Source organism: Pleurodeles waltl, chromosome 10, assembly GCF_031143425.1.
Source record: "Pleurodeles waltl isolate 20211129_DDA chromosome 10, aPleWal1.hap1.20221129, whole genome shotgun sequence".
NCBI lineage: Eukaryota > Metazoa > Chordata > Amphibia > Caudata > Salamandridae > Pleurodeles > Pleurodeles waltl.
This window is the reverse complement of record NC_090449.1, coordinates 990,428,419-990,443,455: the sequence shown is the minus strand read 5'-3', so window position 1 is coordinate 990,443,455 and position 15,037 is coordinate 990,428,419.

The window sequence follows — 15,037 nt, the reverse complement described above, 5'->3', positions numbered from 1 at the left end:
GAAATCTACAAAAAAAACTCAGGAATGCGGGCGAGAATTGCACTATAGACGAAATTGATGATCTTATTGAGGAGGTAGAGTCATTATTATGTAGTAGGGCCACTGTCCGGGAGGGACCTGATAAAAAGATCACCTCTTACTACACAAAAAAAGTTGAACTAGAGGAAGATATAGTGACAGAGACTATTAGTCAGCAAGAGGGGGAGGTATCACCCGATATTAGGACTGGTAGCCCTAAGGATGCTACAACTCGATCCAGACATCCATGCACCATAGATAGTACTAGGAAGAAGGGCCACAAGCAGGAGTGTGAAGTTGTATGTTCCAATAAATATGCAGTCTTGGCAGAACTTGATAGTAATAAAGTACAGAATACACAAGAGGGGGAATTGCTGAATGAGTTATACCCAACTATTCCAATTGTACAGTTACCTAGAGAGAGGATCTCTCCATGCAACTTAGAACCAATGAATCCTCCAAAACATAAAACAAGAACTATAGCAGACTTCTATGACCTACTCTCTGGATTAATACAGGAAGTTAAGGACCTGAAACTTGAAGTAAGAACCCTATCAGATATTGTGGAAAAGGAGGGGGGTAGGGGTACCCACAAAGCTCAGTGCGAAAAGGAGACCCCCCTTATATCATTTCAGCCACAAGGTAGATCCACACGTTCTCAAAATTTAAATACTAACCCCAACCCTACCCCAGCTATAGCCAAGATTTTACAGCAACCGCAGGGATATACGAGAGGGGTAAATGGGGAAAATACTGGTCCACGCAATTACCCTAGAAGTAATGCTAGTGATCTATGGCAAAAAATAGGGAATCCACGAAGAGAATCCCGCTTGGTAAAAGGGCCCCAAAAGGGTAATGTGGAGCTTACTCAGATCACCCATCCCCAAGCATCTCATGACCGTAACCAATATACTACATGGAATCGACATTCTGTGGGGGATAGGTTTCCCATTAGGACCAATGTTGTTTATCTGTTAAATGTCCCAAAATTGGCCATAGATAGTAGTGAAGACGAAGATTCCCTAAAGAATAAGCTTACACATTGGATTAGGACTAAAAGACACTGTCTATCCATAATTCATTCAGATATAAAGAGGGCAGAAAGAATCTCAGGAGGGATGGGGCAACATGATGTTATTGCATTAACATTTAAGGATGGAAGCTTATCCAGAGGCCTGATTGACATGGAACAGAGAACCGCCGCCCCCACAATCAATGCCATGAGGTTCAGTTCGGATCCTTACATTACCAAACCCCTAGTCCCGAGGCCTAAGTATAATGTCATGGAGGGATCGCAAAAGAGAAACTGTGATTCCAATCTTGAAAGAGTAGATTGACTACTCCAGATTGATCAGGCACAAGTGGGACTAATTGGGGACCCAACAGTAGGTGAGCGCCTCATAGGGTCTGATCCTCATGTTACAGGGGCAGGGAATATAGTGGAGTCTTTGCCCCGTAGGAAAGACTCGACAGCATATTTGAGCCCTACTTCTAATGTTACAATCCCAAACGGGAGGGGTCCTATCACTATGATCTCCTGGAATGTAGCAGGCTTAAAAAATAAGCTTACAGACCCGGAATGGCAGGACTATATTGACCAATACCGTGTCTGTCTCTTCCAAGAGACTTGGCTTAAAGACCCGCCGTATAAGCGAGGATATAAAACCTACTTTATTAGTGCAATTTCAGCTGCTAGAGGGAGACCGTCGGGGGGACTGGTTGTTTGGGTGAAAATCTCACTAAATGTTGAGATACGTATGCAAGCCACAGAGTCAGATGACATTTTATGGTTAGTAATGGGGGGAAAAAATAAGATAATATCCCACTTGTTCAATGTATATATAAGACCTAGAAGGACAAACTTGGAGTCGCCTGAAATAACTCTATTAGACGACCTGCTTAAAAAGATCCCAGGAGGAGAGACAATTATGATAGGGGGTGACCTTAATTGCAATTATGAACCCATAACTGGATTTGAACATTTAGCAGAAGAAGAAGATCGAGCCAGAGCAATTCCTTATTTAACAATAGAAAAAACTGTCCCAGGCACAGTGGCTGCATTGCAACTTATGGGCCTTACATTAAAACATGGACTGAGGGCATGTAATGGTAGAGTGGGTGAAGGAGGCCTTAATTTGGATACCTTCCAGAGAGGCAACTCTACCTCGAAAATAGATTATATTTTACATAGTATAAGTACATGGGGAAGATTAATGACTTTTAAAATAGATAAAAGAAGGGAAAGCGACCACTTCCCGTTAATAATTGAACTTAGCGCCCCCCGCCTAGATTTGGATTTGGAATATGTAGAACATAATAAGGTGGAGTTACAACCCTCCCTCAGTAACAACAGACGGGATATAAAATGGCCTGCAATAATAGGCAATCTGGAGACTATGACAAATATTTACCATACATATTCTAATCTCCTAGAGCCTTATGTTGAACATGAACTTACTGATATCCCCATCACGGCCATCCACCAATCAATGAGTATTGCACTAAGACCCTTCCTGACCAAACAGCCACGGTTCAAGCCCAAAAAGGAGAAGGTGCAGATCACCCCAAGCAGCCCATGGTACACTACCAAATGTAGGGAGAGGAAAAGAGAGCTGATAGAGGCTCTAAAGCAAAAGAACCAATTGGCCATACAGCAGGCAAGGGCCAGTTATAAGAAAACACTGGCAACTGCCCAAAGTAACTGGGAGGATCAAAAATGGCAAGATCTCCTGGAAGCAGCAAAAACCAGTGATGCTAGGATCTTCTGGAAAATAGTTACCCATGGTAGCAAAGAGGGGAAAATTTCTACTGATCATCATATAGATCCCAATACATGGGTTAACCCCCAGCCTTGATTTCTATCCCTCAAGACATAAAACATTAGCCACTCAGGGCATCTTACCCGAGTTACAATTTAGCCTGGAGGAGACGGTGAACGCCATTGAAGCAATCAAGCTGGGGAAAGCCCCCGGTTTGGACAAGATCCCGGGGGACCTGTTCAAACATAGTTTAGAAATTTGGGCACCTTATCTAAATCTTTTAAGTAACGCTATATCAAGGGGAGGTCTTGTGCCCGAGACATGGAAAGGGGCAGAAATAATCCCAGTCTTCAAAAAAGGTTCCAGGGATGAACCAGGGAACTATAGACCTATTAGCCTCTTAGATGTCACGCAAAAAGTATATGCTAGACAGCTGCTGAATAGGATTAACAGCTGGATAGATGGAAACAGCATACTGACTATATACCAAGCTGGCTTTAGACAGCAGACGAGCACAGTCGATCAGGCCTTTAGGCTATTGACGATAATGTGGAAATATACTAGACTAACGAAAGGCCATCTCTATATCGCATTTGTGGATCTGCGCGCAGCCTTTGATCTAGTGCCAAGAGACTCCTTATGGGCTGCACTAGGGAAACAGGGTATGCCAGGGAACCTCTTGAGCCAGCTAGAGAGACTACATGAAAATACATTTGCAAAGGTTCGGTGGGGGCCAAAGGGTGAGTTGACAGACCCAATACCTATTAAGAGGGGGGTGAGACAGGGTTGTGTGCTTGCCCCAACCCTCTTCTCACTATACATTAATGATCTGGTTCACTATCTGAAGCAGAGCAACCATGACTCACCAGGATTGAACGGTGATCCTGTCCCTGCCCTCCTCTTTGCAGATGATACCATCCTATTATCTCAAACTCCCATGGGCTTGCAAACTCTATTAGATAAATTTAGCGAGTACTGCAGCCGGAAGGGATTAGAAATCAATACAAACAAGACCAAATACCTGACTGTTAACCCTCATAAAGCACTCAAAAGAAACATTGGGATTAGAGGGCAGGCATTGGAACGAGTAACAAATTTCAACTATCTAGGGATACTCCTTGATGCTAAATTGTCATGGGCACCGCATGTTAACAAAGCTGCTATTTCCTTAGCGCATAGCTCCATGGCAATTAGCAAAAATTATAAATGTTCAAGGTCTAGTATTGTTTCACCAGTACTTGAGATCTATAGGTGCAAAGCACAGGTTGCTGCCCTATATGGTGCTGAACTCTGGGGATTCATAAATCTAACCCCATTGGTTACCCAGGAAAATAATTTTATGAGGGGGGTACTGGGTCTCCCTCCATCTACTCCACTGATTCCTTTAACCTATGATATTAACATGAAACAAATAGGTAAATTGGCAGCCTTGAGGCCCTTGCTTTACTGGTGTAGACTCTGGTCTACCCCTGAATTAATCCATTATAGGCAAGCGCTAATTGAGATTATAGACTTGGACAAGGCAATTTCCCTCCCGTGGCTCCATTATATAAGACAATGCTTTTACACTCTTGGCCTAAAATTTTACTGGGAAGAACCACATACACTAACAAAACAATCTAAGATTCAACTAAAACAAGTATTTTGGGACTTTACCCTTAACAGCTCTCTCTACAGCAAGGATCTAGGCAGACTTACTTTAAGTTTCCTGGATATTAAACCATTACCGTATGCTGAGGAATGGATAGATACTATCCAACCTAGACGAGCAAAAGTTTTATTTATGAAGCTTCGATATGGGACTCTCCAGGTTAAGGCTTTTACTTCTAAATGGGGCCCCTCCAATGGGAGAAGACAAGAGGTGATTTGTGGGCTGTGTAATATGGAGACTCCTGAAACGGCGGACCATGTCCTTTTAAACTGCAATGCCTATGATAAACCAAGGAGGAAATGGCTTCGACCTATTTGCAGGAACGTTGGAATCAGGAACTATAATGAAGCAGCAAGATTCTTGAGATCTAGTACGATACCATATGTTGTTTTTGGTTTAAGCCGGTTTTTACTAGCAATTTCATTTATTAGAGACAAGGCGGGCCTAAGGCTCTAGGACTCAGTTATTTATTCATTTTATTTTAAATAGTCCTCCCCTACCAAAGCAAAATAAGTGCCTGATGGCACTGGAGGCAAATTCTAAGGGCTTTATAAAAATGTAATACTGTAATTGATTCTTATTTATAGCTTTTAAGATTAATATTTGCTTTTATCCAGACATTCGGTTTTACTAGCTAAATGAATATTAATTATTGTTGGAATAATGTGTCTTTTGTAATACTTGATTGTTTGCCTTTTTTGGCCTTCAGCCGAATATAGGCATGTATGGGAAAAAGAAATCGTTGGGCATTAGAGATTCTCACTCAGCTCTTAAAAACTAGCAAAACAAGACCACATGTGATGGTGGTAGGCACATTGCCTAGATTCTTAGAGGCACTTTGGTATGCTAGGGACAAATGTCTTACAAAAGAAGCACAAAATTCTATTTTTACCATGGTCATTATTTGTGCTTACTTATAGTTCTAGAGACCAAGTGAACTTTCTTGCCAGTACACAGCCATTGCTATTAACAGTCAGATATCAATCCCATTTGTTTTGTGCACACAGATTGTATTTATGGTTATTCTATAATATTCTTGGTGTTTTGTAAAGTGATGTGTACTATGTATTTCTACAGTGTTTTAATCGATCAATTGCTTATTCTTTTCTTTTATCTAACTGTACTGTATGACCTTGGGGGAGTCCTGGATTTTATTTTTTTTAATCTTATGATGGGTCTGGTTTTACTGTTTTAACCAAATTGCTTTTGTTTTCTTTTAGAAATGTATGAATTGTGTCGGTATGCTTTTATGGTATTGTTTTACCGAAATAAAGCTGAAATTGAAAATTGAAATATAAGGGCTTCCACTTGACTACTTGTGAGGAGAACTCCTTCACCTGGATTATTGCACAAGTTCTGTTAGAGACAGTCTCACCTTCTGCCAATACATTTCGAAGGTGCTGCATCTCGCCTAAAGCTGATTAAGCTGAGTCATGGAGAAAAGCTGCTACGGCAGCACATGCTTTTCCTTCGCAAGGAAAACTGCATTCACACTTCCACTGATAACGACCACACTTGCAGTAAACAAGGCATGGAGTGCGTCACTTCTCCTAAGAAACTGTAGACTGCAAGTTTTTTCTACACCCAGTGACCCCCTAATGTAGCGCTTAGATGTAGGTTTTAGGGTCTTAGGTTTTATATGACATTTTTAATCATGTTATCTCATTGTTCACAACATGCTATTTTGCCGTTTTTATAGGATCCTGTGTAATCATTTTAGATTTGATGAGAAACAGGAATTGCTTTTTGTGATAAATCTTGTTAGTTAAAACTGTCTATTATTCTTAGTGTAATGTGTGTGTGTGTGGTATTGTGAATAATGAAATAGGTTTGTTTCTGTTATCAAGGTGTCCTTGATCCTTTTGCAGGGATGGTTAGTAACCCAAAAGCAAACACTCTATATCAACTATGTATTGGGTGGGGTTTTGTGGGGTTACAATAACCTGTCCTTCACATTCAGTATTGGTGCATTGAATCAAGTTCAGCTGTGTCACCCATAGGCGGGAAAGCAAACCTTGGAGAACTGCACCAAAGTTGAAATTGATACAACTATTTGGCCAGGTTGAAATGGCAGTTTAGAATTGCACACAGGCTGCAATAGCAGTCTTGGGACATGTTTTACTTAATGGATGGCACAATGATTGCTGCAGTCATATTAGTAGCATTTAATTTTCAGGCCCTTGGGTCTTACAAGTACATTCAATTTGCCAATAAGGTGTTACCCAATGTTACACTTTTTTTATGCATGAGCACAGCGCGTTAGCAAGGGTTAGCAGTGTTAAAGTGCACAGAGGTCTAAAGACAACAAAAACAAAGTTTAGCAAAAACAGGGAGGGAGCAGTTAAAACATTTGTGGGAAAAACACCCTAAGGCTGACAGGGCCAACACCAGTAATTTAAAGGTGAACTATGCAGTATATATTTGATGTGTGCTTGTGCTGCAATGAGAAGATCAAAGAAACAGTAACATCAACCAACCAACCTACTTTATGCTGTGGAAACATCAGCATAAAGAGTGGATCTCTACCAAGACTCTCTACAAAATCTCAGAAACAAAGGTAAATAAAGATTCCACCAACACCAGCCAAACAAGAGCAGAAAAAAAAGCTTAAGGTGAATAATAAGGAAGCAAAGAGAAGCTTGAGAACAGACAAGCAAAAAGTAATCCCTGGTCTTGCCACAGAAGCCCAGGAAGCAGTAAACCATGGAAACCTGAAGGAACTCTACAACTTAACAAGGAAACTCTCCAGCACACTCAGTCAAGGTTTCAATGTCGTTATCCAATGGACTAGCAGCCACATTCAGGTGAGATTTTATTTTGAAATAGTACAAAAAAGACCACTGAGTCAAGCCACAGAAGTTGGTCTTTCTAAAAATTATTTTTCTCCTATTTTAAATTTTCTCAAAGCAGTTAGTTTTTCCACAATGTCTTCATTATCACAACTTCTATTCTCTGCTCAATGATAGTGATGCAGTTACTTATCAGTAATGTTCATGACCCCGAGCCCTAGCCTTCTTGCCCACAGTCCTTAAATGCTATGGTTTCCTGCCGACAGGCATCACCTATTTTAGTTTCAGAAACAAAAACATGTTTCTTTTAAAACCGTTCTAATATGAACCACACTTTGTAGGTGCCAAAAATGCTTCTGGGTTAATATGGTCTCCCAGAAAATGAAATAATACTGTATGCACACTCTCCCAAATGCAACATCTTTGTAAAATCAGCAGTGCTTTATAACCTGGAGCCCAAAGTCCTGTGACCAGAGGTACGAATACTAAAGGTGCTGAACACCAAGGATGTGTTGTATTGATTCCCCTTCATGCCTCTTTTATTCAGTACCAAACACTCCCTGTGCTGCTATTTCACTGTAGTTGGTTGTTTTGCAACTCTGCTATCTCCCTATGTCACTCTTTTTATGTGTTTCTCTTCCTCTTTCATTCCATATTTTGTGTTTTTCTTTACCTTGCTCTGGATGAAAGTTCAATTAGACAACATAAGTGCCGGTCCTGAAGAATTAGCACTGGCGGCCCACACTGGCAACCACTGGCTCAAATTAAGCATTGAAAATCGAGCTGGTGTGGTGGCTCACTCATCAGAAGAAAAGTATCGCAAGCGTTTGTTAAAGGAGAGAGAAATTACCTCTTTAAAAAGAAAAAAAGGATTCCAGCGAAGCCCCTGAAACTGCCTCTCCCTTCTACTGAAGCTGGGCACAGTGATAACTTAGGTAAGACTGCCAAAGCAGGCCACCCCAGTTACACACCAAACAAAGAAACCTGCCTTTTGCTATATCAAGCTCAGCCACAAAGGCATCCCCCATCAGTTTCTGGCATATAAAACCAATAGAACAGATCTGTAAAGCAGCCTTTAAAAAAATCAAATAACACATCTTAAAATTAAGAATTCAGTCATGTGGGGAAGGAACAAAAATGTGGAGTGTGCGATTCCTTTCTATAGCTAAAGAGCATGAACGTGTAGAGGGACACATGGAAAAGTATGGGTTTTAAAGAAACTTTTTTTGTGGATTCTTGATCTAGGACAGAGGAATCCTGTATAAATAATATACAGCTTCTAAGGAATGGGACGAGGAAAGTGGACGAGGAGGTAATGTGTATGTGTGGTGGAGGGGGAACACGAACTCCATAAAGCTGTAATTGAAATGGAAAATGCAAATCTCTCAGTTAATGGAATTATCATTGTAGTCATGTTACACAGACTAATGATTTTAAATAGTTATTGTCTGGTTATAATCCTACATCAAGCCATCTAACTGATAATTCATGTGTTGCTTAGGAAATATGTTCTCTTTGATTAATTCTGGAGGTTACGCACTCAAACTGAAAAAACGCAGATGTATTTTAACTGACGCTTACGTTTGATTTGCTAATTTGCCGGAATTTGAAGTGCTTGTTTTGTTACGATGTTTAGTTGGATAAAGTTCATGAGCTTTGTTCCCAGTCTCTGAGGCTAATATGAAAACATTGGGGGAACTTTAAGGAATGTCTCTTAGTGAGAGCCACCTAATGACTGAATATTAATCTATTTAGTTAAAGGTAATTTGGATAATTCAGACGATTACAAATTGAGGAGCTTGTGTAGTGCCGATCTATGTAACTACTATCCCTGATTGCAGAGGAAGCAATTCAGAACTTAGGCCCATATTTATACTTTTTGACGCAAACCAGCACCAGAGCTGGTTTGCGTGAAAAAATGTACCACCGGCTAACACCATTACAACGCGCCAGACAGGCACCTTATTTATGGATAAAAAAATGACTCTAACTGGGCAGCGCAGGCGTAGGGAAGAATGGGGATTGTGCATCAAAAAATGGTGCAAGTCAGGTTAGAGTAAAAAATCATGGCTCTAACTGGACCTGCACCATTTTTTGACTCACAACCCCCATTGAAATGACTTCTGTCTTAGAAAAGGGAGGAGTCATGCTCCCCTGCCCAATGGCTGTGCCCAGGGTACTTCTGTCCCCTGGGCATGGCCATTGGGCACAGTGGCATATAGGGGGGCCCAAGTTAGGCCCCCTTATGCCTCTTTAAAAAAAGAAAAGAATATGCTTACCTCTACTTACCTGTACTTACCTGGGATGGGTCCCCCATCCATGGGTGTCCTCCAAGGTAGGGCGAGGGTGGCAGGGGGTGTCCCTGGGTGCAGGAAAAGGCACCTGTGTGCTGCTCTCCTTATCCCATGCTCCTTTTTAATAATGGACTCATCCTTGATCATAATGCTCCTGGGGTCAAGAAGACATTGTGTATCTTTGAACTCTATTACTTATCTGCACAGCTCCCATGCACACTGATAGCTTTTGCTTCCACCATCCCCATGTAAAGTCTACATGCATGTGCCTCCCTAATTTTGCAGGTTTACCCAGATGTGCATCCTGGGCTCACTGTACCATTAGAACCAAGCTATCCTGGGTTGAAGAGTCCTAACTAGGGTAAAACTGACCCTAGGTTGTTTTAGTTCCTATTCAAGGTGGACCTGGTCTGGCAGTTCAGGCTAGACTGTTCGAATGAGGAGCAGGCTCAAGACTGATTTGCATATGGTTGGGTCCAAGTGGAGGTGGCAAAGTGGGCAAATGGATTGGGATGAGGCCAGACCGATTGCCAGTGGCTGAGATTCATTCAAACATTCAATCCATCACCTTGTTTTTTTGCATGTCTACCAACTACAGCAAGATAACTGAGATGGGACACTTTGACTCAGGCATGCAGCTGGACTATCTACCACAGTCAATTTAATTCTTAATGGGGAGAAAATGGACTTCCATACCCTAGTCGTAGATTATGCTCTCACACCAGGGCAATATCACACGAGTGCATCATACATTTTTTGAACACCCTTTTTCATACTCATCATGAAGTATTTAGGACACATGAAGTATACCAGACACTTCAGTCAGCAGGCACATGGGAAAGCTGATACGTGGTGATGCTCAAATGTGAATTCTCCTTAAAAAACAAAAAAACAAGAGACGTCTTGCAAAATAGGAACAGTTTGTTTAATTAAACATTATGGGGGTCATTACAACCTCAGCGGTCTTTTCAGAAGACCGCCGAGGCCATGGGAGACAGAATACCGCCATTGCCGGCGGTATTTCTGTCTCCCTATTATGACATTTCCGCTGGGCCAGCGGACGGTAACAGTGTTACCGTCCGCTGGCCCAGCGGAAATGTCACATCAACATTGCAGCCGGCTCGTAATAGAGCCGGCGGCAATGCTGATGTGCAGCAGGTGCAGTAGCACCCATCGCGCATTTCACTGCCCGAAATTCGGGCAGTGAAATGCCCGACGGGGCTATGCCTGGGGGCCCCTGCACTGCCCATGCCAAGTGCATGGGCAGTGCAGGGGCCCCCAAGGGCACCCCAAGTCCCCTTACTGCCGGCCTTTCCATGGCGGTGTGTACCGCCATGGACAGGCCGGAGTTCGGGGACTCATAATCCCCAGGGCAGCGGTGCATGCACCGCTGCCCTGGGGATTATGACCGCCAGGCGGAATCCTGGCGGCAAAGTGGAGGGGCCGGCGGTATGGCCGTGGCTTTTCCGCCACGGTCATAATTGCTGGCGGAACACCGCCAGCCTGTTGGCGGTGTTACCGCCAACATACCGCCGGCCGCCAGGGTCGTAATGACCCCCTATATCCCGGAGAGCAGTTACAGAACCGGGGTCGGAGGACTATCTCTCAATGTATATAATTTTGCAGTGAGGTTTTATACATTTCTCTAAGTACCATAGGGAAATAAAAAATATTACTTTCTTGGTTAAGAATGAACAGTTGCCATTCAGTCATAAGTAAGGTCCAGATAACAAATGTAGGTGGGCTTCAACCTTGCATTGACACTATGTGGGCCAGCGAGTACGTGTCCAGATGTCCGGCCTAAGGGGTGCGTGGTTGCGCGTGTGCTGTGTGTGCTGTGTTCTGATTGGCCAGGTGTTCCTAACTATATGTGGCATCTTAACTTTATTGTGTTTTTAGGAATGTACACACCCCTCTGACCATGGGTTTTTTATTGGGGCCAATCTCCTGGGACCATTGTGGTATCACTGCACATATCTGAGGGATCTGATCTAAGTTTCCTGTTTGCACATTTGTCTGCAGGCTACGTGTCACCCCACCTGTGGCTGGTTAGTCAGTGACTTCAGGCCTAGGTCTCAGAGCCTGCCTATGTATCTAGTTGTCAAGCTTGACGGACTGTTCACAAGAGGGGAATCAAATAATGGTGATGCAACTTTGTTTGTGTGTATGACTGTATTGCTGTGTGCATCAACATTAATTACTCCAATAATAACAGTGGTTGTACAGAGCATTTCCACAATAGATTAAGAAATCCCGGTTACCCGTCAGAAACACCTGGGAGGCTGATTATTTCATGACGTAGACTGAAATAAAATATTGGAATATCCTCATAAAGTATTGAGAGGATTCTAAATTAAATAAACTGGGCCCGGATCCCCGCCCGAGTGCAGACCTTAAGATAGTACTCATAAATGCTCTTTGTTAATTCCCTAAGTCTTAAACTTAGACAACCGGTCTAAGTTTAGAGCAAACATCTAAGTTTACCTTTGTGAATCAGGTTCATTCAATTTAACATTCGAAATATATCCTGCCTCACACTGTCCTGGATTAATAAAATATTTCCTGGCTCAGGCACATGATGCCTCCAATATTCTGTCCTTCATGGGGAACTTCTCCATATGTTATGGTCCTGCCCCTTGCTACTGACCTATTGGTCTTGAATACTACAAATGCTTAAAACTACGACAGGCCTCGTCATTACAAATTCCCGTGATGGGGGCTCTTAGGACAGTCTCCTCGCCCCAACCAAGAGAGACTTGCAATTAACTTCCTTGACCTGTCCTGCTTTTGGCAACATGCACTATAACAATGCTCTGGAAGCAACCATCTACCTCTCCGTTGCAATTTGGGCTCAATTAGTGGCCTTATGGAACCAGGAGGAAAACATCTTGCTGCATTAAGAGGAGCAAGAGGGCCTACGAAAATAGTTTATTTCTCAGACATGGGACAAGCCTTCTGGAGAACTTCAAAGATAAACTCAAGGACAATATCCACCCACCACGATCTACCCCTGACACTTACACACACTAGCATAAACACAAAGGGCTTTGGTACACACATTGACCGGATCATTTGAGACACGACTCCGGTGACATCTTGATTGAGCTTCCGCATAGTACTACAGGGAGCATATACCTCATATAGATGTATCTTTAGATCAAGGGCAAACTTTATATTATTCTGATACTTCAGACCGAAGGGAAGGGAAGAGGGTATTGAGGGTTTGTTCTCAAAGTTTGAGCTTTTTTTGTTTTATTTTATATTGAAAATTGTCCATGGAGGCTGTTTCAATGCTGTTTCCTTACATACCTTATAGAAGCTATGATTCTGTGTTGCCTACATTGATTGTATTTGTATCCACAACATACACCCATGTACTTCAAAACAATATTTAAAAAAAATAAAACTAGTTTTACCATTCCTTATGGCTAGAGGATAGGTATTGAGCACCCATGAATGTAAGGCACAGGTAAAGCTGCATTTATTTTTTTTGTTTTTTTAAATAGATGAGTAAGGGTCAGTTGGGAGCAAAGCCAGAAAGTGTTGAAACTGTTTACATGTGACTAATTGGCAATTTGTGCTACACAGGGTCAGACTCTTCTGAGCATTCCAAATGTGTGAAGACAGCACAGCCTTTTGATTCATGTAGTCAGAGTAGATCATTAGTGACAGCCTCCATAGTTGACTTAGTGCTATAAGAAGGGCGTGTGGTAAATGGTTTCTTCATAATGAGAGAAAAGCATTGATGTTACACTGGTGACAAGGCAAAAAGGATTATTGAGAGAGTAACTGTCCCAACATCAAGGTCAGACATTCACTCAAGCTGTTTGAAACCCACCCATCCACATTGTGGTGCACGGTGCTGTGTGTTACTACCTTTGGAGTTTTCCAGACTGGCACTGTTTGGCTTCTCTAGTGCCTGAGCATTTCTCTGTAACCTGTGGGATCCGTTATTTAGGCACAAGCACTTACTTGACATTGACACCGGTCTTGTGCCTCCTGGTATCTGGGTATCGGACCATCTTGTATGGAATCTTCATGTGCTAGCTTTGTAAGCTTTTGTGTAGCTCTGGCATTTTTTTCCTGATGTTCCCATGCAACAAAAGCTAGCTCTATTTAGTGTAGAAGAAGATTCTCCATGACGTTTTTGACTACCATCCTAAGTTTCTGTGATAATCAATACTGACTTCAATACTCATATGGGATGTGTGGCTACTACTCAGTGTTACTTGGAAATACATATCTATTGGGAACATCTCAAATTTGGTGATAAGCACACCTACAGAAGATTAATCCAATCACTCATTTTTATACATTTATTAGAAAAAATGTGCCGGAATTGTAATCTTCAGTGATAGACACACCTACTAGAATCTGTGCCAGTTTCTGAATTCATCCTGACATTTGGTCATTATTTGTAATGTTGAAATAAATGTGTTTTCTATAATCATTTCTTTTTAAGTGTAAGTCTTTTTTTCTTTTCCAAATAAAACACGTCTTTGAAAGGTATGACAGAGTTTGTGGCTCCTTGCTAATTTCTGAATGAAAAACAGTACTTTTGTTACATTGTTGGGGGCCTTAAGGCCAAGAAGTCTTTCATCAACTTCCAGATTTTATCTGATGAAGATGCAGTGAAGTTAAATGAATATGAGTTATGAATAAGAAGATTTGACAAACACCATTTACCGAAAGTCCACACTATTTTGGAGGGGTATCACTTTGGTAAAAGAATACAAAGAGAGGAAGAATTGATAGAAGACTATGGGGGTCATTCTGACCCTGGCGGCCGGTGACCGCCAGGGTCACCGACCACGGGAGCACCGCCAACAGGCTGGCGGTGCTCCCGAGGGCATTCTGACCGCGGCGGTTCAGCCGCGGCCAGAAAGGGTAAACCGGCGGTCTCCCGCCGGATTACCACTGCCCTTGTGAATCCTCCATGGCTGCGGAGCGCGCTCCGCAGCCATGGGGATTCTGACACCCCCTACCGCCATCCTGTTCCTGGCGGGTCTCCCGCCAGGAATAGGATGGCGGTAGGGGGTGCCGCAGGGGCCCCCGTAAGAGGGCCCGCAAAGTATCAGTGTCTGCTAAGCAGACACTGAAATACGCGACGGGTGCAACTGCACCCGTCGCACCCCTGCAACTACGCCGGCTCAATTCTGAGCCGGCGTCCTCGTTGCAGGGGCATTTCCTCTGGGCCGGCGGGCGCTCTTTTGGAGAGCGCCCGCCGGCCCAGAGGAAATGTCTGAATGGCCGCCGCGGTCTTTTGACCGCGGTGCGGTCATTCAGCGGCGGTACCTTGGCGGACGGCCTCCGCCGTCCGCCAAGGTCAAAATGACCCCCTATATCACTGATTGGTTGATGGATATTAAACCGACAAATGTTTTGCTTGATTCAGGAGCTAAAATAACATTAGTTTCAAAGTTTTTCTTCTTAGATAATCTAAAAAAAATGTCAAAACCCTTCAAACCAGACATTAAACCACATGCTTATGGAGGTCAAACAATAAAACCTGGAGGATATTTTTTG